The sequence below is a fragment of the Notamacropus eugenii genome, chromosome 1 (genome assembly GCF_028372415.1).
Source record: "Notamacropus eugenii isolate mMacEug1 chromosome 1, mMacEug1.pri_v2, whole genome shotgun sequence".
In the NCBI taxonomy this organism is placed as follows: Eukaryota; Metazoa; Chordata; class Mammalia; order Diprotodontia; family Macropodidae; genus Notamacropus; species Notamacropus eugenii.
The window spans coordinates 264,541,740-264,565,528 of record NC_092872.1 but is presented as its reverse complement, the minus strand read 5'-3'; the positions used below and the strand labels follow the sequence as shown (position 1 = coordinate 264,565,528).

General features: G+C 35.8%; 1 pseudogene; it reads left to right on the top strand.

The window, feature by feature from the left end:
• The first annotated feature begins 15,404 nt into the window (after positions 1-15,404).
• On the top strand, positions 15,405-16,793 carry LOC140525107 (proteasomal ubiquitin receptor ADRM1 pseudogene; annotated as a pseudogene).
• The last annotated feature ends 6,996 nt before the right edge of the window (positions 16,794-23,789 follow it).

Here is a 23,789-nt window from a genome sequence, read left to right as displayed (position 1 = left end):
TGGTTTTCATAATTGCTTCTTTATAATACAATTTGAGATGTGGTAGCTCCAGGCCACCTACCCTAGCACTTCATTTCATTAGTCCCTTCTGGACCTTTTGTTCTTCCAGATGAATTTTGATATTATTTTATCCAGCTCTAGAAAATAATTGCCTGATAGTTTAATTGGGATGGCACTAAATAAGTAAATTAATTTAGATGGAATTGTAATTTTTATTATATTGGATTGTGGGTAGCAAGCAACTGATGTTTTTCCACTTACTTAGATCTGACTTTATTTGTGTGAAAAGTGTCTTGTAATTGTGTTCATATAGTCCCTGGGTTTGTTTTGGCAGGTAAACTCCCAAATATTTTATAGTGTCTACCTTAGCTTTAAACGGGATTTCTCTTTCAATCTCTTGCTGTTGGACTTCTTTATTAACATGTAGGAATGCAGAAAATTTGTGCGGATTTATTATGTAAACTGCAACTTTGCTAAAGTTGCTTATTCAAGTAGTTTTTACTTGAATCTCTGGGATTCTCTAAGTATATCATCATATCAGCTGCAAAGAGCAACAACTTAGTTTCTTCTTTGCCTATTCTAATGCCTTCAATTTTTTCTTGTCTGTTTACTACAGCTAACATTTCTAGTACCATATTGAATAATAGTGGTGGTAATGGACATCCTTGTTTCACTCTTGATCTTACTGGAAATGCATCTAACTTATCTCCATTGCATATAATGTTTGCTGAAGGTTTTAGGTAGAAACTGCTTATTATTTTTTGGAAAGTTCCCCTTATTCCTATGTTCTCCAGTGTTTTTAATAGGAATGGGTGTTGTATTTTGTCAACAGCTTTTTCTGCATCAATTGAGATAATCATGTGGTTTCTGTTAGTTTTGTTGTTGATATGGTCGATAATGCTAATCATTTTCCTAATACTGAACTAGCCCTGCATTCTTGGTATGAATCCTATCGGATCATAATGTATTATTCTCATAATAAGATGCTGTATTCGTTTTGCTAAAATCTTATTTAAAATTTTTGCATCTATACTCATTACAGAAATTGGTCTACACTTTACTTTCTCTATTTTGTCTCTTCCTGGTTTAAGTATCAAAACTGTATTTGTATCATAAAAAGAATTTGAGAGGACTCCGTCTTCCCCAATTTTCAAAAATAGTCTATGTAGAATTGGAATTAACTGTCCTTTAAATGTTTGTTAGAATTCACTTGTAAATCCATCTGGTCCTAGAGATATTTTCCTAAAGAGTTCATTGATGGCAGGTTCAATTTCGTTTTCTGAGATGGGATTGTTTCAGTATTCCACTTCCTCTTCTGTTAATCTGGGCAATTTGTATTTTTTAAAATACTCATCCATATCATTTCAATTGTCGAATTTATAGGCATAAAGTTGGGCAAAGTAATTTCTAATAATTGTTTTAATTTCCTCCTCATTGGAGGTGAGTTCACCTCTTCCATTTTTGATATTAGTAATTTGGTTTTCTTCTTTCTTTTTTTAAAATCAAATTGACTAAAGATCAATCAATTTTACTAGATTTTTCATAAAACAAAATATTGGTTTTATTTATCAGTTCAATCATTTTCATAATTTTAATTTTATTAATCTCTTCTTTGATTTTCAGTATTTTTAATTTGATATTTACTTGGGAATTTTCTATTTGTATTTTTCTAGCTTTTTCAGCTGCATGCCCAAGTCATTGATCACCTACCCAGCAAAATTGAGTATAATACTTCAGGGGAAAAAAATGCTCTTTTAGTGAAATAGAGGACTTTCAACATTCTTGGTGAAAATAGCAGAGCTAAAAAGAAAATTTGACTTTCAGACACAAGAATCGAGAGAAGCATGAAAAAGTGAACAGGAAAGAGGAACCATCAGGGACTTACTAAAGTTGAACTGTTTATATTCCTACATGGAAAGACAGTATTTGTAACTCTTGAAACTTTTTTCAGTATCTGGGTAGTTGGTGGGATTACGCACATGCGCACACACACACAAACACACACACAGATAGAGAGCACAGGCTGAGTTGAATAGGGTAGGTTCATATCTAAAAAAATGAAATTAAAGAGTGAGGGAGGAATATATTGGGAGGAGAAAGGGAGAAATGGAATGGGGCAAATTATCTCTCATAAAAGAGGCAAGTAAAAGACTTTTCAGTAGAGGGAAAAAGGGGGGAAGTGAGAGAGAAAACATGAAGGTTACTCTCATCACATTCGACTCAAGGAAGGAATAAAATGCACACTCATTTTGGTATGAAAACCTATCTTACAATACAGGAAAGTTGGGGAGAAGGAGATAAGAAGGGTGGGGGGAATGATGGAATGGAGGGCAAATGGAAGAAGGGAGCAATTAGAGCTAAGCACTGTTGGGGAGGGACAACGTCAAAAGAGAGAATAGAAGAAATGGGGGGCAGGATAGGATGGAGGGAAATACAGTTAGTCTTACACAACATGACTATCATGGAAGTCCTTTGCAAAACTACACATATATAGCCTATATTGAATTGCCTGCCTTCTCACAGGCAATGGTTGGGGAGGGAGGGATGAAGAGAAGTTGAAACTCAAAGTTTTAGGAACAACTGTTGAGTTCTGTTCTTGCCACTAGGAAATAAGAAATACTAGTAATGGGGTATAGAAATTTATCTTGCCCTTCAGGACTAAGGGGAAGATGGGAGTAAGGGAAGGGAGGGATGTTAGAAGGGAGGGCAGATTGGTGATAGGGGTAATTAGAATGTTTGACGTTTTGGGGTGGGGGGAGGGGAGAATGGGAACAAAATTTGGAACTCAAAATTTTGTGGAAATGAATGTTGAAAACTTAAATAAATTAATTTAAAAAAAAGTTTATGAGTATCTTCTTCCCATGTGGGGATGTATATAGTTTAGTATTTACTTTTTAAAAATTTTATCTGAGTCATGATATTGTAGATGAAATTTTCAATTTGAATCTGGTCTTCCCCTTATGAAAGCTGGAAATCTTTCTATTTTATTGAATGATCATTTTTTAATGCCCTGATATATTATGGTGAATTTTGCTGGATGATTGTCATGGTCCTAGCTCTTTTGTATTCTGGAAAATCATATTTTGTGATCTTTAATCATTTTATGCTGCATTTGTTATATCCTTTGTAATCTTGGTTGTAGATTCCCAATATTTTAATTGTTGCTGTTGTTTCTTGGTCACTTGAATTATTTTTTCCTTAACTTGATAGTTCTTAAGTATTGGCTATAATGTTCCTTGGAGTTTTTGTTTGGAGATCTCTTTACTGAGGTGTTAGGTAATTACTCTGAATGCCTATTGCCCTCTGGTTCCAGGATATGAGAGTAGTTTTCTCTGATAATTTATTGAAAAGTGCTATTCAGGTCCTCCTTTGATTATGACTTTCAGGTAATACAATGATTCTGATATTATCTCCCCTGGATCTATTTTCTTGGTTAGTTTTTTTCTTTTCCATTACGTATTTTATATTTTCTTCTATGTTTTCATGTTTAAAAAAATGATTGATTCTTGATTCCTCATAGCATCAGTAGGCTCCACTTGTTCAATTCTAACTTTTAAGAAGCTGTTTTCCTCGAATAACTTTTGTACTTTCTTTTCTACTTGGCTAGTTTTACTCTTTAAGGATTTGTTTTTTTTAGTGGATTTTTGTTTTTCCTTTTCCATTTGGTGAATTGTACTTTTTAAGCAGCTGTTTTCTTCTTTCAAGCTGTTGACTCTTTTTTCATAAATCTCTTGAATCACTCTCATTTCTTTTCTCAATTAATTTTTCTTCTACCTCTTTTATATGATTTTTGAGCTCTCTTTTGACCTCTTCCCTGAATTCCTTATGGACTTGAAACCCCTTCCCATTTTTCTTTGAGGTTATGCCCATATGTGTTTAAACATTGCTGCCCTCTTCTGTGTTTTGATCTTACCTGTCATCATAATAACTTTCTATGGTTAGATATATTTTTGTTATTTTTCTCATCTTGGGGCCTTTTTCTTTTCTTTCAGATTTGAACTCTGCACTGCTCTGAGTGGAACAGGCATTGTCTCATGCTTCTTGTTTCAAAGATTTGTTCCTAGTGACTGTACTGATGTTGCCCTGAGGCCCATATGGGATGTTAGTGTCTGGTGCTACACTGACGTTGTGGTGGTGGTGAGTCTGGTGCATTTATAGACAGCAGAATTCTGTTAATTTACCTGGGGAGCTGCTGTCCTAGGGCTGCTGTTTTTTGTTTTCTGAGGCCATTGAAATGTTTGTGTTACATGCTACACTGCAACATGCTACCCTGAAGCATATGGAGGTCTTAGCATTGGAAGTTGTTTGACCAGGGCTATGATGAAGGAGGTGGTGGTTCTTGGAGCTGAATTCTGTCTGTTTCCTGGCTATCCTGAGGCATGTGACGAGTTCTGATCTTGAGTTTGCCTGCTCAATTGCAGTGGGGTTCAAGATCTCCCACTGTTTAGTTGTAATGGGACTTGCTGCTGGACTACTGAAAAGCTCCTTGTCTTAGACTGTACTCCCCTTTCACCTGAGTGAGAAAGATCTTTCCTGCTCTTCTTCCAAGTTTATTCAGCTCAAACATTGTTTCACCCCATCATTTTGCTGCTTCTGTTCTACCAAGATTTGTTTGGGTGTGCTATTTTCTGGTTGTTTTGAGATGAGTATGAGTTATATGATTTATTTATTCTGCCATCTTGGTTCCCAGAACTGTCATTTGGTTTCCACTTAAGTATGTATGACTTATATAAACTTGTCCTATTTATGACATGATTTTGGTGATATTATTGTCTGGAATGGGAAATGTATTTTTTTTACTTTTTCTGTAATTTTTCACTTCAAGTGAAATAAGTAGTTCTATCTGGGTTTGAAAGCATTTTGTACATATTACCTCATTTTATCCTCTTACAAATGCAGTGATTAAGTATTGAAATTATTATTGCCTCCATTTTCAGGTGACCAAATTGAATCTTAAAGAAACTAATCAAGCTTTCCAGGATGACACAGCTAGCTAGTATCAGAAGTGAGAGTGAAACCCAGGTTTACCCTAAATCTTGCTTATTTATGCCTTTCTTTGAAAGAATAATTGAAAATCTACAATCTCATTAATAGATAATTTTCATTAATGTAAGAGCAGGTTCAGCATTCCAGGTTGTTCCATCCTTGAGGTACAATGCAATTAGCATCTTTTGTGCTGCCACTTAAGCCACATCCTTCATTTAATGTGGTGGATAAATGGTTCTGTGTGGCATAAATTATTCTTACCCAAAATGAAATTCCCTTCTCTTTACTATTCATAAAATCTCTTCAAAACTGAAGCTGAACTAATTCAGGACCACACAACCAGTAGAGTAAAAACTGAGATTAATTCCAAGTGGTCTGTATATTCTCTGTATTTGCAATTTAGTGTCTCTTTCCAATGTGTTCTAGCTGTGTAATGCTTTCTAGAAATTTAATAATTGTCACTTTGGTTTCACTGGCCAATTCTGGGAGATCAATAATTAAGAGCTCTAAATTCTTTATAAATTAGGTATGTATGACTAGTGGCCTTGAGGTCACATGTAGCTCTCTAGGATCTCAAGTATAACTCTTTGGCTGAATCCAAATTTCATATAACAAATCCTCTTAATAAAATAATTTATTCTGTAAAACTTACACTCAGTCAAAAGACCCCACCCAAGGACCTAGAAGGTCATATGTTACCTTGAGGCCACAGGTTCCCCACCCATTCTCTAAAAACTTTATCTTTGAAGATATTCATTTTTATTTCTACACATATTGTGTTCTGGTTTTCCCATTTGTGTTATATGGGACAAGTATCTATTATTATAAAGCTGAAGTTTTATATTGTGTCTTAGTCATTCTTTCTTTTTTTAATTTTAAAACTTGAAAGCATTTTTCAAACTTTATAATTGTAAAGTGTTTAATCTTTTCTGATTTAAATCTATTTTTTTTTCTAAATTCTTCTGGAGGAGTTCTTATTCCCATCTTTATCTATCTTGTTACTTTTTAAAAATTAAATACATGACCTACCCAAGAATTTCTTGTGTTCCATTCTCATATCCCAGGATCTAATTTTTTGAACTTTTCATCCCATTTTTTCCAGAATCTAATCTTCACTTTTTTGTGCTGCATAAAACCTTTTCATCATACTATGCTTTCTCTTGTGTCTTTTTTCTTCAGTTACTTTGTTTATTTTTCTGTGAGACTTTCATCGTGAGAATTCACACTCACACAAAAATATGCATACATATTTGCACTCACATACATAAGCATGTATGTATATCTGTATATAGACATACATGTATATATGTGAATATATATTTCCTTTGCATGGAATATTTTTTTAATTTGTATGATGTAAAGAAAGTGAGTTTTAGTACAATCATTTGCTTGGCATATTGTTAGATGATGTTTACCTTTTCTTTTCTTGTTACCTTTTTCACCCTTTTCACCACTATAGTTTGCAAGTACTTATGCTCTAATGCAGAGGTACAGAGCTTACAAGACAGCATCTATTTCGTTTTTAGCAGAATTCAGATCATTCAAATAGGAAATTGAATTCCACTATATGAAAAGCAAATCCTAAATAATTAATGGAAAGGAAATGAGAGAAAACATTTCTATACTGAATTTCCTAATTACCCTCCAACACCTGCTAAAAAAAGTCCATCAATAAAATCACTTTTAATTAGCAATAATTCCCAACATTACCTGTATTGACTTTAGTTTTTAAATTACAATTATTATATTGGATAGTTGTGTATAAAATGTTGCTAAAACAATAGATGGTTGTATTATTCCTTCTGTGGGTTCATTCATTTTAAAAATCCATCTCCATATTTTCTCAACTCTACTCAATTCGGATGTGATAATCTTATGTTTTCTTCCCATGAAATATGACTAAAATATGCACTCTGTTCAATTTGTATATTTTTTTTTATTTTTAGGTTTCGGCATTCATTTCCACAAAATTTTACATTCCATTTTTTCTCCCCATCTCTCCCCTCCCACCACCCCATAATGCCTTGCATTCTGATTACCCCTTCGCTCAATGTATCCTCCCTTCCACCACACTCCACCCTTCCCTTATCAACATCTTCTCTCTTTTCTCATAGGGTAAGATAAATTTCTTTACACCATCACCTATATTTCTTATTTCCCAGTTATATGCAATAATAATTCTCACCATTTGTTTCTAATACTTTGAATTCCAACTTCTCTCTCTCCCTCCCTCCCTACACATCTCCACTGAGAAGGCAAGCAATTCAACGCACACTTTATATGTGTTGTTTTGCAAAAGACTTCCATAATAGTCTTGCTGAGTAAGACTAACTATATTGCCCTCCATCCTACCCTGCGGCCCCTTTCTTTTCTATTCTCTCATTTGACCTTGTCCCTTTCCAAAAGTGTTTACTTCTAGTTGCTCCCTTCTCCATTGCCTTCCCTTTTGCCTTCTCTTCTACCATCCCCCTCACCCCACTTGTCCCCTGCTCCCTTACTTTCCTATTGTGTAAGATAGATTTTCACACCAAATTTAATGAGCATGTTATTCCCTCCTTAAGCCATATGTGAAGAAAGTAAGCTTAACTTTCCCCCCTCATCTCTTCCCTGTTCTTTTCCATTGAACAAAATTTTTCTTCTCTCTTTTATGAGTGATAGTCTGCCCCATTCCATTTCTCCCTTTCTCCTCCCAATGTTTTCCTCTCTCACCCCTTAATTTTATTTTTTTATGGATATCATCTCTGGTGATTCAGCTCAAGCTGTACTCTGTGTGTGTGTGTGTGTGTGTGTGTGTGTGTGTGTGTGTATGTGTAATACCTCCACCTACCCAAATACTGAGAAAAGATTCAAGAGTTACAAATATTATCTTACCATGTAGGAATGGCAACAGTTCATCTTTAGAAAGTCCTTTATGATTTCACTTTCCTGTTTATCTTTTCATGCTTCTCCTGACTCTTATGTTTGAAAGTCAAATTTTCTCTTCTGTTCTGGTCTTTTCATCATGAATGCTGGAAAATTGAATGACCATTTATTCCCTTGAAGGATTATACTCAGTTTTGCTGGGTACATATTCTTGGTTTTAATCCTAGTTCCTTTGACTTCTGGAATATCCTATTCCAAGCCCTTTGATCCCTTCATGTAGAAGCTGCCAGATCCTGTGTTATCCTGCTTGTATTTCCACAGTACTCAAATTGTTTCTTTCTAGTTGCTTGCACTATTTTCTCCTTGACCTGGGAACTCTGAAATTTGGCCACAGTATTCCTAGGAGTTTCTCTTTTCGGATCTCTTCCAGGTGGTGATTGGTATATTCAGTCAACATTTATTTTGCCCTCTGATTCTAGAATGTCAGGGCAGTTTTCCTTGATAATTTCATGAAAGAAAACGTCTAGGCTCTTTTGTTAATCATGACTTTCAGGTAGTCCCATGTTTTTTAAATTGTCTCTCCTGGATCATTATCTTCTATTTTTCAATCTTTTGGTTTTGTTTTTTAACTTCTTAGTTTATCTCATAGTCATTAGCTTCCCCGAAATCCAGTTTCTCTTTTAAATAACAATTTTGTTCAGTGAACTTTTGAACCTTCTTTTCTATTTGGCTAATTCTGCTTTTTAAAGCCTCCTTCTCATTGGCTTTTTGGACCTCTTTTTCCAATTGAGTTAGCCTATTTTTAAATGTGTTATTTTCCTCAACATTTTTTCAGTTCTCCTTTAGCAAATTGCTAACTTGCTTTTCAAGCTTTTGTATGGCTTGAATCCATTTCCTGCTAATTTTGCAGGTACTGGAGTCAGAACCCTGGACTTCTTCTGGCAGTATGCTTTGTTTTTCCTCACCTAAAAGAATGGGAGGAGACACCTGTTCACTAAGAAAGCAAACTTCTATGGTCTTATTTTTTCTTTTTTGGGGGGCCATTTTCCCAGCCATTTCCTTGACTTCTGAATCTTTTGTCAAGAGGAAAGTCCTAGTGCTCCTCCTCCCCCAGTACCATGCCCATGGCTGAGATTCAGATCAGCTGCTCAATTCCCCCTGGGTCTTTGAGTGGGGGCGGCTGTCACTGAGGGCTGAGGTTCAAATCAACTGCTCAGTTCCCCCACAGGCTTTAAGCTGAGCTTCCTGGACAGTGGACCCAGGCTGCTTCCACAGCCACTGCCCACTGTTGCTGCTGCTGCTGCCACCACCTCTGCTGGCGGGATCCCGCTCCCATCTCACCCAGCTGGGAAAGCCATCCCACACTAACTTTGCAGCTTTCTTTGTCTCTTGTAGGTTGAGGGATCTGGGACCCTCCCTGCTGGGAATTCTTCCCAGGAGGTTTATTCGGGTCCTGTTCCTCCCAGTGCTGCGCAGCTAGGTCTTTGCTCCATTCTTCTCAGTGTCCAGTGAGATAGACCTTTTCTGTTGGCCTTCGAGGTTACCTTTGGCTGGAAACCTCTTTCACTATGTTGTTCTGTGGCTTCTGCTGCTCTCGAATTCGTTGATAGTCTTTTTTTACAGGTATTTTATGGGCTGTGGGGAAAGCGCTAAAGTATACACGTCTTTCTACTCCATCATCTTGGCTCCACATGTGAATTTATATATTTCTTACATATTTTTTTTCTCTAATGAGTATGAATCACTTGTTTTTAAAGTAACTATACCTACACCTCCTGGTGTCCAACTTCATAGATAATTTGTTTTTAAAAAGTGACAGTCACCATATTAACTTTAATTGAATGCCTACAAACTAGTGGAATGCTCAGTGTTTCAGAAACCCATGAAGTTAATGAACTCCTCTTGGGATTCTTTTGGGCTACTTAAAATCCATTCGGGTGTTTCCTTGAAATTTTCTGACCTTTTTTTAATCATAGAATTTTTGTAACCTAAAAGCCCAAGATGAACACACTTAAAGCATTTTTTGCAGAATTGAAAACAATGTGTATTTTACTATAATCTTCTCCATTCTGTCCGCCAGGAGTTTTATTTAAAATTTCCAAACATTCCCTGAAGAAGTTCCTTAGAGTTCCATATCTCTCCAATCCTTATTTGTACTTCTGAGCTCCGAAATTAGAATCATTTTGAAATGTTGTATTCCTCCTCTTTTCTCCTCTCCTCCTTTTCCTTTCCTCTGTCTCTCTCCTCCACTCCTTGTTTCTCCTCCTCCTTTTCCATTTCTTTCTATTCTTCTTCCTTCTCTTTCATTCAATAAAATGGCTCATGGTCCACACTGTAATTGCTTTTCATTTATGAGAAACATTTATATGCCATTGTTGTCAGTAGTTTCAATGGTGTCAGAAAAGTTCTGTGCTTAAGTGGACTCCTCTGAATATGGTAACTCTCAAGGTTTATGCTCGTTTTAGATGACATTCCTTATACAATGAACAACTCTTGAATTAGTTTTTAGTGTCTGCCCTTTTCCTCTGTCAATTTATACTGTCCTCCTAAACCTCATTTTTTCCCTAAAATATATAGTGGAAACAATACATGATGAAAAAGTCATGAACATACTAATGGTCTATTAAGTTAACGTTTTCCAGTTTAGAAAGAATTAAAAGAACTTCTCTCTGGCATTGAGATGCCAGGGTAACCTTTTTCTTCAAATAGCCATTTCAGAAATACTTGGCAGCTAGGTGGTGCAGTGGATAGAATACCAGTGCAGGAGTTGGGAGGACCTGAGTTCAAATCTCACCTCAGATATTTGGCACTAACTAGCTGTGTGACCTTGGGCGAGGCATTTAACCCCAATTGCCTCATCCTGGGTCATATCCAGTCATCCTGATGAATATCTGGTCACTGGATTCAGATGGCTCTGGAGGAGAAGTGAGGCTGGTGACCTGCACAGCCCTCTCTCAGTCAAAACAAAGTCAAGTGTAAGTCATGTCATCATTTCTCTGATGGCATGGTGTTCTTTGGCAACAAAGGATGAGGACACACAGGTACACTACCTTTTATTTTAACTTGAGTTCTTGCACAGGATAACAAATGATGAATTTAAAAAGGATATTTGAACTCCTGTCTTTTTAATCAAATTCTAGATGTTTCCATTGCACTTTGCAATCTTTCTATTTATTTTTACTCAAATAGACACATGGATGCACACAGATGAATTTATGCATACATGTTATATATGTATACTCATGTGCATATACATATGTAGATACATGTATATGCACATACATTTCATTTGAGTATCTATATTCATATATCTATATATTTGTAGAAGGATCACATAGTACAAAGGGAAAAGTGTTAGGTTTTGATTAATTGAATAAATATTCAAATCTCATATTTGTGATTTGCCAGCTGGGTGATTCCATACAAATCATTTTATTCATCTCTGAATAAAATTCCTTATTTGCAAGAACTCAGAAAAAGTGTTTTCTAATACCTTTTCTACTCTGATTCTACAATTCCATTTATTTAAGTCAAAACATAAGTGGAATCAGTAAACAGACATTTCAGAGAATAAGAATACACAGTTCATTTAATTATTTTAATATAGAATAATTTTTTATTTCATTTTTTCAATAACTAGAAAAAGAATAAAATAAATTGGGAATCTATCTCGGAATGGAATGACGAGTGATCCCCACTGAATTAGGACTGGTTGCTTTCTGTATCAGTTTCTTCCATGAAATACATAGAATATTGGAAACCCTGGAGAGAGAGATAAGCTATCCATGTCTAAAGATTGGAAGACAATACATTGACAAAATGTGTGGTTCATTAATAACAAGTAGAGCTCTTTTTCTCCTAAGATAACCACCACAAAACACACTCAACGTCCATAGTAGCAAATTATTTCAACTGAATGGGAGAATGGAAGAGTATCAACTTATACCTGACCTGAGTGAACCTGTTTCTGGGCAGGTCGGTGGCAAAGACACATAATTCTAGTTGTAGTGAGAAAAACACACTCTAAATCATATACTAATGTAAAGAAAGCCCATCTATCAAGTCTTAAACATGTGGACATTGATTTGGATGCAGCGTTCATACAGGAAATGACCTACCTTAATGAATACGAACTTGAACACACTCAGAGAGTTTGAGGAGGTTAGAAGGGTCTGGCATGCTATGTTCCATGGGTCACAAATGGTTGGACATGACTGACTGAATGAATGAATCCATGAATGACTGAATACTATTTTTGCCTCGATTTGTATCCCCAGTTCTTAACACTGAAATACATAGAAAGTTTCTAATAACTAAAGTGTCATTGATTTGGATGCATCTTTCATGCAGGAAATGACCTACCTTAATGAAGTTACAGATGCTGATCAAAACAATGAAGAAAAAATTGTTCTCACTGATAGTTTGCTCTGTCTTTTTTTCCCCATTAGGGCCAAAGAAAATCAAGTCTTGTCAGAATCCTCTAAATTTGGCATTCCTGGGGATAGCTAGGTTGTGAATGGATAGAGCACTGTCCCTAGAGTTACAAGGACCTGAGTTCAAATACAACCTCAGAAGTTTGGCACTTAAGAGTAGTCTAACCCTGTACAAGTCACTTCACCCTGATTGACTAACCAAGAACAAATGAATAAATAAATAGATTTGACATCCTAGATAAGTCTGCCACTGAATTATTCTAGTTATAATTTTCTTCCCAAGGTTCTAAGGGATACATAGGAAACTTTCTACTATTATGGATGGAAGATAAGTAGGGGAAAAAGGCTATTTCTCAGACAAATTGAGAAAGCATGAAAAGCATCAATGTAAATGAGCAAAGCAAGTGTCCACACTGAGGAAATCTAGAGTCTGTAATAGAATCAAAGGAGGTATTCTTAAGATGATCTGAAAGTCTCTTCCAACTATACAAACCTATGATCCCAAAGAGGTATCTGTGGGTAATTTGGTAACCAGGTTATACCTTGATTGTCTTTTCTGCATAACAAGCAAATTGTGGTGCTTTAATTCATAGTCTGACTCGCTTTTTTAATCTTCTAAAGTTGTTCCATATCTGCTCAAAGTACTTAATTACCTTCTTTCACATAATCAAAAATCATTTGTCAATTGGGTTCAATTAGACAAAAAAGGGAAGGAAGGAAGGATGGATGGGGGAAAAAAAGAATCCAAGAATGCAAGGAAATAAAGATGGAAAGGAGAAGAAGGAACAAAGAAAAGAGGACAAAGAATAAAAGAAAAGAAAGATGAAAATGAAGGAAGACCTCAAGTTGAAATCCTTCCATCTTCACATACGACAAAGTCAACAAACTCATTCTTTCATGACAAAATCAGTTACTGCTAACTTCATCCTCAGATTCCTTAATGGAACCATTAACCCTGCAGTTGCCAGAAAGAGACTGAGCACTCTGGAAGTCTAAAGGATAATTTTGAGGTAAAAGGGTCTCACACTCAAAGAAAATGCAACAAATTCCTTTTTCATGAGAGAAAAAAAAAGCATATTCTTTTTTCAAGGGCAAAGCATTTACAACCTCATGAAACTGGTGCAAGACCAGTGTTGGATAAACTACCATGGTATGGATAAAGTAAGACAGCTTATATGAGCCAGAATCTGTAGTTTTTTGTTGTTCAGCTATGCCCTAGCCTTTGTGGTCCCATTTGAGATTTTCTTGACAGAGTTACTAGAGTGTTTTGTCATTTCCTTCTGGAGCTCTTCTTACATAAGAGGAAACTGAGGAAAATGTGGTAAGTGACTTGCTGAGGATAACACAGCTAGTAAATGTCTGAGGCCAAATTTGGCTCAGGAATATGAATTTTCCTGACTCCTTCCTGGCACTCTATTCACTATACCACCCAGTTGCCCATAGTCAGTATCTGGTAGCTTCCTATTTTAACTATGTATTCTTCCTAATGCATTAATGTGTTTGTTTGTTTCCAGGCTGCTGAAGTACTGCAAGGGCTATTAATTACCTATATTTTAGTACATCACCCTAGAACCAAGTTCCTCTCTTCTCTACTTTTGTGTGGTTATATTATCTGAGATCCTATAGGTAGCAAGTGGGAGATCCCATGATTAAAGCCAGGATCTTTGATTCCTATGAACGTTGCATATTTTAGAGGAAAAGAAAATGGATCTTCCCTTCCACTGTCCCATTCTACTGGGAATATATGGCATGGATCCACTTGATGATCTTGAAAACTGTTTATTTGAAGGAAAACAGCAACAGCTGCAGCAACATTGTCATCATCAACAATCCAAAATATCATTTTCTCAATGATGCTCTATAATATTACTCAGTATGAAACTAAGTCAGGCTCTTGTTAGAATTGTGTCCCCTCCCCACCCTCTGCAAAATATCTTCTAGGACAAGCACCATAATAAGGTTGCTTCTGCTTGGTTAAGAAAAAAAAAAAGAATTAGGTTAATTCACCAACAGAACACCAGTCACTAAACAGAATTGGAACTGGCGACATATCTTGTCAAGAGTAAAAGAAAATAGAAAGGAAATGTCAACTTGTCTTCTATGGGAGTAAGGGAGACACAAACTAAACAGCAGGGAAGTAATCACAGTACTACAGACTCAATTCCCCATTTTTTATAGACTCAGGAAAGCAATTTCTTTCAGTATTACCATTATTAAAAGATTAAGTTTTTCTATGTCCAACAAAGTCTTTATGCAACATGCCACTGTAATGAGAAGGACCAGTCAGGCAGCAGGTGGAAAAATGTCTTCCCTGGTCACAAGGTAGTTTCAAATAGATAGTCTAAGTTCTTATTTGCATGAGAAATAGGTGCATATATAAAACTTTATGGCTGATGCAAAAAACAATTGCCAATGCATGTGACTCAAAATGGCCTTCTAATATGTCTGTGCCAAGATTCCATATGATTTATGCTCCACCTAAAGCTTACAGATTTTTACATAAGGACATGGTAGCTACCTTTTAATGAATCACTATTATCTCTGCTTTTATCCATCACTAGTCTCCAGTGATGCTGGAGAAACAAAAACCAGTTGATACGATGATGATTTATGGTAAAACCTCTTATAGTGTCAGTGCTTGAGAACAAAATAAAGAGGCATGTTATGTAATTTTGTTGTGAGGGAGGGGGATAGAGGCATCCCTATTGCAATTTGTTAATTAACGTTTGCTCATTCATACAACAAGCAGTTATACATTTACTATGCTTACCTTCCATGGAGGTACCCCCTTACAAAGAGAGGAATCTCAGTTATGTGTTCTATCTGATTTTCCCTCTGTTATTAGTTGAGTGAAAAATAATAACTAGAATTTATATAGCACTTTCAATTTATATATGTATATATAGCAAAAATTTCCCAATTACATGTAAAAAATGCTAACATTAATTTCTTTCCAAAAATTGACTTTCAAATCATCAACCTCCCTCTCTTTTTCCCCTCCTCCATGAGAAGGCATTTTGAAATCAATAAAAAATGTGGTCAGGGCCTGCAGCTGCAGAGGAGGAAGAGCGAGCCGTAGTCGCTGCTCCTGCCGCGGTCCATGCCCCAGGCTCCAGTTTCAGAATGACTTCAGGTGCTTTCTTTTAAGCATAGTCCCAGGCTCCCGGGGCTCATCCAGCAAATACTTGGTGGAGTTTCAAGCAGGAAAAATGTCATTGAAAGGAACTACAGTTACCCCAGATAAACGGAAAGGGCTTGTATACATTCAGCAAACTGATGATTTCCTCATTCATTTGTGTTGGAAGGATAGGACTTCTGGGAATGTAGAAGATGACTTAATTATTTTTCCTGATGACTGTGAATTTAAGAGAGTACCTCAGTGCACTACTGGTAGAGTATATGTACTAAAATTCAAGGCAGGATCAAAGCAACTCTTCTTTTGGATGCAGGAGCCTAAGACTGAGAAGGATGAAGAACATTGCAGGAAAGTAAATGAATATTTGAATAATCCACCTATGCCAGGAGCTCTGGGTGCAAGTGGAAGTGGAGGCCATGAACTTTCAGCACTTGGAGGTGAAGGTGGTTTGCAGAGCCTTCTGGGTAACATGAGTCATAACCAGCTTATGGAACTTATTGGACCAACTGGCTTGGGAGGACTTGGTGGGCTTGGTGCACTGACAGGTCCAGGTCTGGCTAGCTTACTGGGGAGTGGAGGGCCTCCAACGAGCAGCTCTTTGTCAAGCTCCCGGAGCCAGTCAGCTTCTGTAACCCCATCTTCCACCTCTTCTTCTGCTCATGCTACACGAGCACCCAGTGCTCAAGCAATTGCCTCTGCAACTAGTCCAAGCCCTGCACCAAGTTCAGGTAATGGAACCAGCACAGCAACAAGCCCAACCCAGCCCATTCAACTGACTGACCTTCAGAACATTTTAGCTACTATGAATGTGCCATCTGGGGCAAGAGGCGGACGGCAAGTTGACTTGGCCATTGTACTAACTCCAGAGATCATGGCTCCTATTCTGGCCAATGCTGAAGTCCAAGAGTGGTTGCTGCCTTATCTTCCCTCTGGAGAATCTCTTCCACAGACTGCAGAAGAGACTCAGAACACGTTGACCTCTCCTCAGTTTCAGCAGGCATTAAGTATGTTCAGTGCTGCCTTAGCCTCAGGACAGCTGGGCCCACTTATGAGTCAGTTTGGTTTACCAACTGAAGCTGTAGATGCAGCAAATAAGGCTGATGTTGAAGCATTTGCCAAAGCCATGCAGAACAATGTCAAGTCAGACCAAAAGGAAGGAGATGCAAAGGACAAGAAAGACGAAGAGGAAGATATGAGTTTAGATTAAATTATTTGCTGTCTTTTAAGATATTGGAAATTCTTAGTAATTAAGTGACTACAGTAGTGTCACTAGTTTATTGCATACACTCATACCTACATTCAGCCCACAAAATAAAGGACTTTTCTTTTATCTGCCAAAAAATAAAAAAAATAAATAAATAAATAAAAATTAAAAATGTGGTCATGGGAAACTTATTTCTATATTAGCCTGGTTACAAAGGAAGAAAAAAAAACAAGAAAAAAGAAAAATAATGTAAAATAAGTATATTTCAATCAGTATTCAGAGTTCATTGGTTCTCTCTCTGGTAATGGATAACATTTTTCATTATGGGTCCTTTGGATTTATCTTGGATGATTGTTTTAAGGAGAGTAGCTAAGTCTTGTACAGGTGATAGTATTTAAAATATTGCTCTTACTTTGTACAATGATGTCCTGATTCTGCTCACTTCACTTTGCATACATTCATATTAATATTTCCAGCTTTTTTAAAAACCATCTTGCTCATCATGTCTTGTAGTACAAAAATATTCCATTACTATTATATGCCACAACTTGTTTAACCAAGTTTTAATTGTTCGCATGCCTATGATGTCCATTTTTGTTGACACCACAAAAAGAGCTGCTTTAAATATTTTTGTACAAATATGCTCTTTTCCTTTTTCTTTCACCTCTGTTATTCAGATCTAACCGTGGAATTGCTAGAGAAAAATGTATGCATGGTTTCATTGTCCTTTGGAGTAATTCCAAATTGTTTTCCAGAATGGCTGAACTAGTTCACAACTCCACCAACAGCAATTAGTGTCATAATTTTTCCATATCCCCTTCAGTACTGTGATTTTTTTCTGTCATGTTAGCCAGTCTGATAGATGTGAGGTGGTATTTCATAGTTGTTTGTTTTAATTTGTATTTCTTTAATCAGTAGTGATTTAGAACACTTTACATACCTATTGATAGTTTTTATTTGTTCTTCTGAAAACTGTCTGTTCACATCCTTTGACTATCAATTGAGGAATGACTCCCACTTTTATAAAATTGGCTTAGTTCCCTATTTGAGAAATGAGTCCTTTATTAGAGAAACTTGCTGTAAATCTAGTTTACCCATTTCCTCTTTCCTTTGAATTTTGGATAAATTTGTTTTGTTTGAGCAAAAACTTAATCTCATGTAATCCAAACTATCCATTTTACGTCCTGTGATTCAATCTCTTGAATTGTTATAAACTCTAAATAAGGGCAATGTCAAAGAATCTTCAAATTACCTAATATTTGCATTTATTTCATATACCTGCAAGACTATGCATGGTTCCACAACCTGGGCATTCAGCAGCGTATGTAGCAAAAATTACCAGAGCATCAGGCTAGTTTCTAAAGTGGCAGAGGAATTAGAGAGAAAATTTTTTTGATTCTGTGGAAAGCAAGAGATTTCCAGAAAAACCTCTAGTTCTGCTTCATTGACTACAAGTCTTTAAATATGTGCATCACAACAAAATTTGACAAGTCCTCAAAGAAATGAGAGTATCAAATCATCTTACAAGTCTTCTGAAGAACCTGCATGTGAACAAAAAGTCAACAGTTAGAACCAAACATGGAACAACTGATTAATTTTAAGATCAGAAAAGGAATAAATCAAGGCCATATTTTCCTATAATTATGTATTGTATATATCATTAATTTAACTTATATACAGAGTACTTCATGTGTAATGCCTGACTGGATGGATTAAAAGCCAGAAATGAGGGTGCTGAGATAAACATCAACAATCTCAGATATGCAGACAATACCACTCTGCTGGAATAAAGTGATGAATTAAGAATCCTCTTGATGAGGGGGAAGAAGAACAGTGTAAAATCTGGTTTAAAGCTTAATATCTAAAAACAAGCAAAGAAAAAGAAACAAAAACAAATTAAAAAACCCTAAGTTCTCTACAACTGGCCCCATCACTTCCAGGCAAATACAGAAAGAAGAAATTGAAGCAATGTCAGTTTTGTGTTCTTGGACTCAAAGATCACTGCAGATGGTGACTACAGCCATGAAATTAAAACACCCTTTCTCTTTGGAAGGAAAGCTATAGCTGGACAGCATATTAAAAAGCAAAGACATTATCTTCTGTAATGTAGAGGTCTGTACAGTGAAAGCTGTTGTTTTTCTAGTCACAATATGTATGTGGCTCCAAGACTTGGACTATAATGAAAGCTAAGTACCACAGACTTGACACTTTCAAATTTTGCTGCTGGAGAAGACACTTTAGAGTCCCTTGAAGAACACAAAGATCAAATCAATGCTTAAATTAATTCAGGCTAATCATTGGAAGAGAAAATATTGTAGCTGAAACCTAAATACTTTGACCACATAAAGAAAAGGTAGGACTCTAGAAAAAACCATAAAGTTGGGAAAGATTGAGGTGAAAAGAAAATTGCATGAATGAAAAGGATAGATAGCATCATGGAAGCAATGAACGTAAGGTTGGACAGACTTGAGGACATAGTGGAGGACAGAACGATCTAGTTTGCTATAGTCCATGAGATCACAGTCAGACACAATTGAATATCCAAACAGCAACAAAAAGACAACCCATGGACAATTAACATTTCTCAAACTTCTTAGGTCTGTGCTTGTGAAAAGTGTTTTGTCTTCACATAATCCCTGGGTTTGACTTGGCAGGTACACTCCCAAGTATTTTATATTGTCAGTAGTTACTTTAAGCAGAATTTCTCTTTCTATGTCTTCCTGCTGAATATTGTTGACAGTATATAGAAATGGCAGTGATTTATGTAATTTTATTTTTTATCTTGGAACTTTGCTAAAATTGTTGATTGTTTCAATTAAATTTTAAGAGATTCTCTAGGGTTCAGTGGGTGAATTCACCTGATTTTCTTCACAGTTATGAATACTAACTGTACATTTCTCTCCAACCTCCATTTTATATTTATCTCTCTCTCCCTTTAAACTGTCCCTGCTCTAAAGTCTGTTCTGCTTTTATATGTTCTCTCTTTTATCACTGCCCCGTTACCCCATTTTTCCTTTCCCCCTTCTCCTCCTATTTCCTCGTTGAATAAGATAGATTTCTATTACCAATGAGATGTAGATTATATATCTATCTTCTATATATGTATGCATATGTAAGTATGTATGTATCTATTTCTCTCTTTAAACCAATTTAGATGTGAGTGACATTCAAGCATTGCACACTCCCTTTCATCTCCACAGTAATAATTCTTCCTTGTGTGCCTCCTTGATGTGAGATAATTTTACTCATTTATCCTTTCCCTTGCCCCTTCTCACCTATACATTTTTATACATTTTCCCAACTTAGTTGACTCACTCTTGCACCCTATTTCTACATAGAAATTTTCTCCACTGGTAATGACAAAGTACTTAGAAGTTACATGTACCATCTTCTGACATATAAAAGTAAACAGTTTAACCTTATTGAATTCCGTATGATTTTTCTTTCATGTTTATCTTTTTATACTTCTTCTAAGTCTTGTATGTGAAGGGCAAATTTTCTATTCAACCCTGGCCTTTTATCAGGATTGCTTGAAAGTACTATATTTCATTAATTGTCTATTTTCTCTTGAAGGATTCTGCTCAATTTTATTGGGTGGGTGATTATTAACTATAATTCTAGCTCTTTTGTTTCCAGAATATCATACCCAAACCCTCCCGTTCTTTAAAGTAGTAGCTCCTAAATCTTTTTTGTGATACTGAGAGTGGTTCTATAATATCTGAGTAGTATTTTCCAATGGCTTGCAATATATTCTTCTTGAATTGAGAACTCTGGAATTTAGCAATAATATTACTAGAAGCTTTTATTTTGGGATCTCTTTCAGTTGGTGATTGGTAGATTCTTTCAATTTCCATTTTATCCTCTGGTTTTAGAATATCAGGAGAATTTTCCTTAATAATTTCTTGAAATGGTATGTCTCAGCTCTTTCTTTGATCATGGTTTACAAGTATCTCAGTAATTCTTACAGTATCTCTTTTTCATCCATTTTCAGATAATTTTTCCACAATGAGATATTTCACAAATTTTCCCAAGTTTTCATTCTTTTGACTTTGTTTTGTTTCTTGATGTCTCATAGAAACATTAACTTCCACTTGTCCAATTGTATTTTTTTAAATTCATTTAGTATTTTATATTCCCCCACTTACATGTAAAACATTTTTAGCATTTGTTTGTAAAACATTGAGTTCTAAATTCTCTTCCTTGCTTCATCCCATTTAGAAGGCAAGCAATTGAATTTAAGTTATTTGTGGGTAGTCATACAAAACATTTCCATAATTGTTATGTTGTGAAAGAAAACATAGACAAAAAATAAGAAAAATAAAGTAAAATAAATATACTTCAGTTTGTATTCAGAACCATCAGTTCTTTCCCTGTGGATGAATAGAATATTTTCATCACAAGTCCTTCAGAGTTGTCTTTGATCACTGTATTGCTGAGAATATAGATGATCATCTAAAATATTGCTCTTATTTTGTACATTGTACATTTAACTTTACATCAGCTCACTTAAGTTTTTCCAGGTTTTTCTCTAAGCATTCTGTTTATGACAATATAACACAATATCTGTTCATCACAGTATAGCATGATAGTATTCCATCATAATTACATACCAAAATTTGTTCAACCATTTCTCAATGGATGGATATCCCTTCAATGTCCTATTCTTTGTCCCAAGAGAAGAGGTGCAATAAATGTTTTTGTACATATAAGTCCTTTTTATTTTTATCTCTTTTTGGATATAAACCCGGTATTGCTAGGTCAAAGGTTATGCATGCTTTCATAGTCCTTTGGACATAGTTCCAACAAATTTTAAATAAAGAATTCTCTTTCTGCCCTTTCATACTTCTTTTTTCTGTTTGGATAATTGTCCTTTTTAAGGAGTGATTTTCATCAATGGATTTTTTCCCCTCTTCTTCTATATGGTCAATTCCATTTTCCTAATGTGGTATATTCTTCAGTATATTTTGTATACTTTTATAAAGTTATTAATTATATTTTCATAGTTTTCTTCCTTTGCTCTCATTTCTTTACCTTATTTTCCTTCTACCACTCTTATTTGAGTTTGATAATCATTTTCAGCTCTTCCAGGAACTCTTATTGGGCTCATCAACAATTCCCTTATTTTTCCTTTGAGACTTTGCTCGCAAATATTTTGACTTAATCATCTTCTTCTGAATTTGCTTTTTTTTATGTATCTTCTCCATCATCACAGTAGCTTTTTAATGATCATATTCCCTTTTTTGCTCATCCCCCCCATTTCTTGATTTTGAATGTTAAAGTTGGGCTCTGTTTCTGGTATGTGTAAGAGGTTGAGGGGTCTTGAGGTTCTGACTTTTTTGCACTGCTGTTTTCAGAGCTAGTTTGGAGTTTTAGAAGTTTTTGGCATTACAAAGGTGGTATGATGTGGGGAGAGAGAGGTTCACTGTTTTCTTGGTTTGGATTGTGCTCCTTGCCCAGGAAGGTTGTCTGATCCCTTGGGATTGTATTTACACTGCACCTCAGAGTTCCTGTTCCCTAAAGACCAGAAGTGACAAAATTCCTCATGGTCCCTGATCCCTTGGCAACAAAATAATAACTGTTCCTCAGTAATCGCAAGCAATATAGCTTCCCAAGGTTTTCACTCGCTCTTGACCAAAAGTGCTAGTTTCTGTCTTTGAACTATGATCCAGGAGTGAGTATGGGAAATAGGTTTGTGAAACAACCTCTGTTCCTGCATCCAATTCTCACACAGCGGACCCCTATAATCTTATTCTGACCAGTTGCCAGGTTCCCTAACTGTCTGGCTTTAGAGTGCTCAAAGCTGTTGCTGCTTCTATTGTCACCACCTAGTCTCACCATTGTTATTTCATCCACATTTCCTTAGGATCAGCCCCCAACCCAGTACCACAAATTTCTCTTTCTAAACTCTCAAGTCCTGTTATCTTGGAAGAATGTCTCACTCTGACCTTTTTTTGTGGACCCTACCACCCCCAAATTTTATTTCAAGCATTTTTTAAACTTGTTTGGAGAGAATACAAGGAGAGTTCAGGTGAGTGCTCCTTCTACTTCACCATCTTGGTATTTTCCTCAGAAGTCTGTCTACTTTATGGTTTATGGAACACTTTAAAGATGTTATCTCTCTTAATTCTCCAGACAAGAAGAGAAGCTGCATGATACAATAAATAGAGAAGTAGATTTATAGTCAGGAGGACTGTGTTCAAATCTTCAAATCTATCTTCAGATACTTACGAGCTCTGTAATCCCAGCCAAGCCACTTATCCTGTCTGCCTCATTTTATATATACACACATACATATATGCACACACATGTGTGTATACATATATGTATGCATGTATATATACACATACATGTATGTATTATACATATGTGTGTATAATATTGTTGTGTATGGTACATAGACATATATGTATAATACATAGAAATATATGTATAATGATGGGGTTAAACTAAATGACTTCTAAATCTATGATTCTGTATTTAAGTGTAAACCCCGTTTTGTCTTGAGTCAATTTTCCTCAGGTCACACCTACAGTAAATATCTAAGGCAAAATTTGAATTTGTCTTCCATTTTTTAAGACCAACATTCTATCCAGTGATCTTTCACTAATAATGACAGAGAATAACTAATCACACTTACCTGTTACTTCAATAGTTACAGAGCATTAACCTACACCATCATATTTAGTCAACCATCATCAACCCTGAAAGGTAAATACTGTAAATAATGCCACATGAGGAAGATGGGATATAGAGTCTCAACAACTGTTCTCCTAGTTTCATGCAACTAATAAATTACAAACGTTTCTCAGTCATGCCATTTCAATACGGATCTGTGTGCTTTCCACCACAGCTGATAGTCCCTCAAATAAATTATTTCTTCTCAAAATTGCATAGGGGTTGCCACATAATACTTTGAGGAAAACTGATCATCTCTAGGTACATGTAATCAGGACCAAAGAAACTGTTTTCTTTTTCTTCAGCTAATTCCAAATCACAGTGGTTCTTGATAATTTTTTTGCTTGTCTTTATCTTTGCTCATTGGATGGAAAGACCAATTTCCTGCCTAAGTCAATAATTCATAAACAATTATTAAGTACTTACTATCTCCAGGCACTGGGCCAAATACTTAGGATACAAATATATAAAAATATATATATAGAAAAATAGA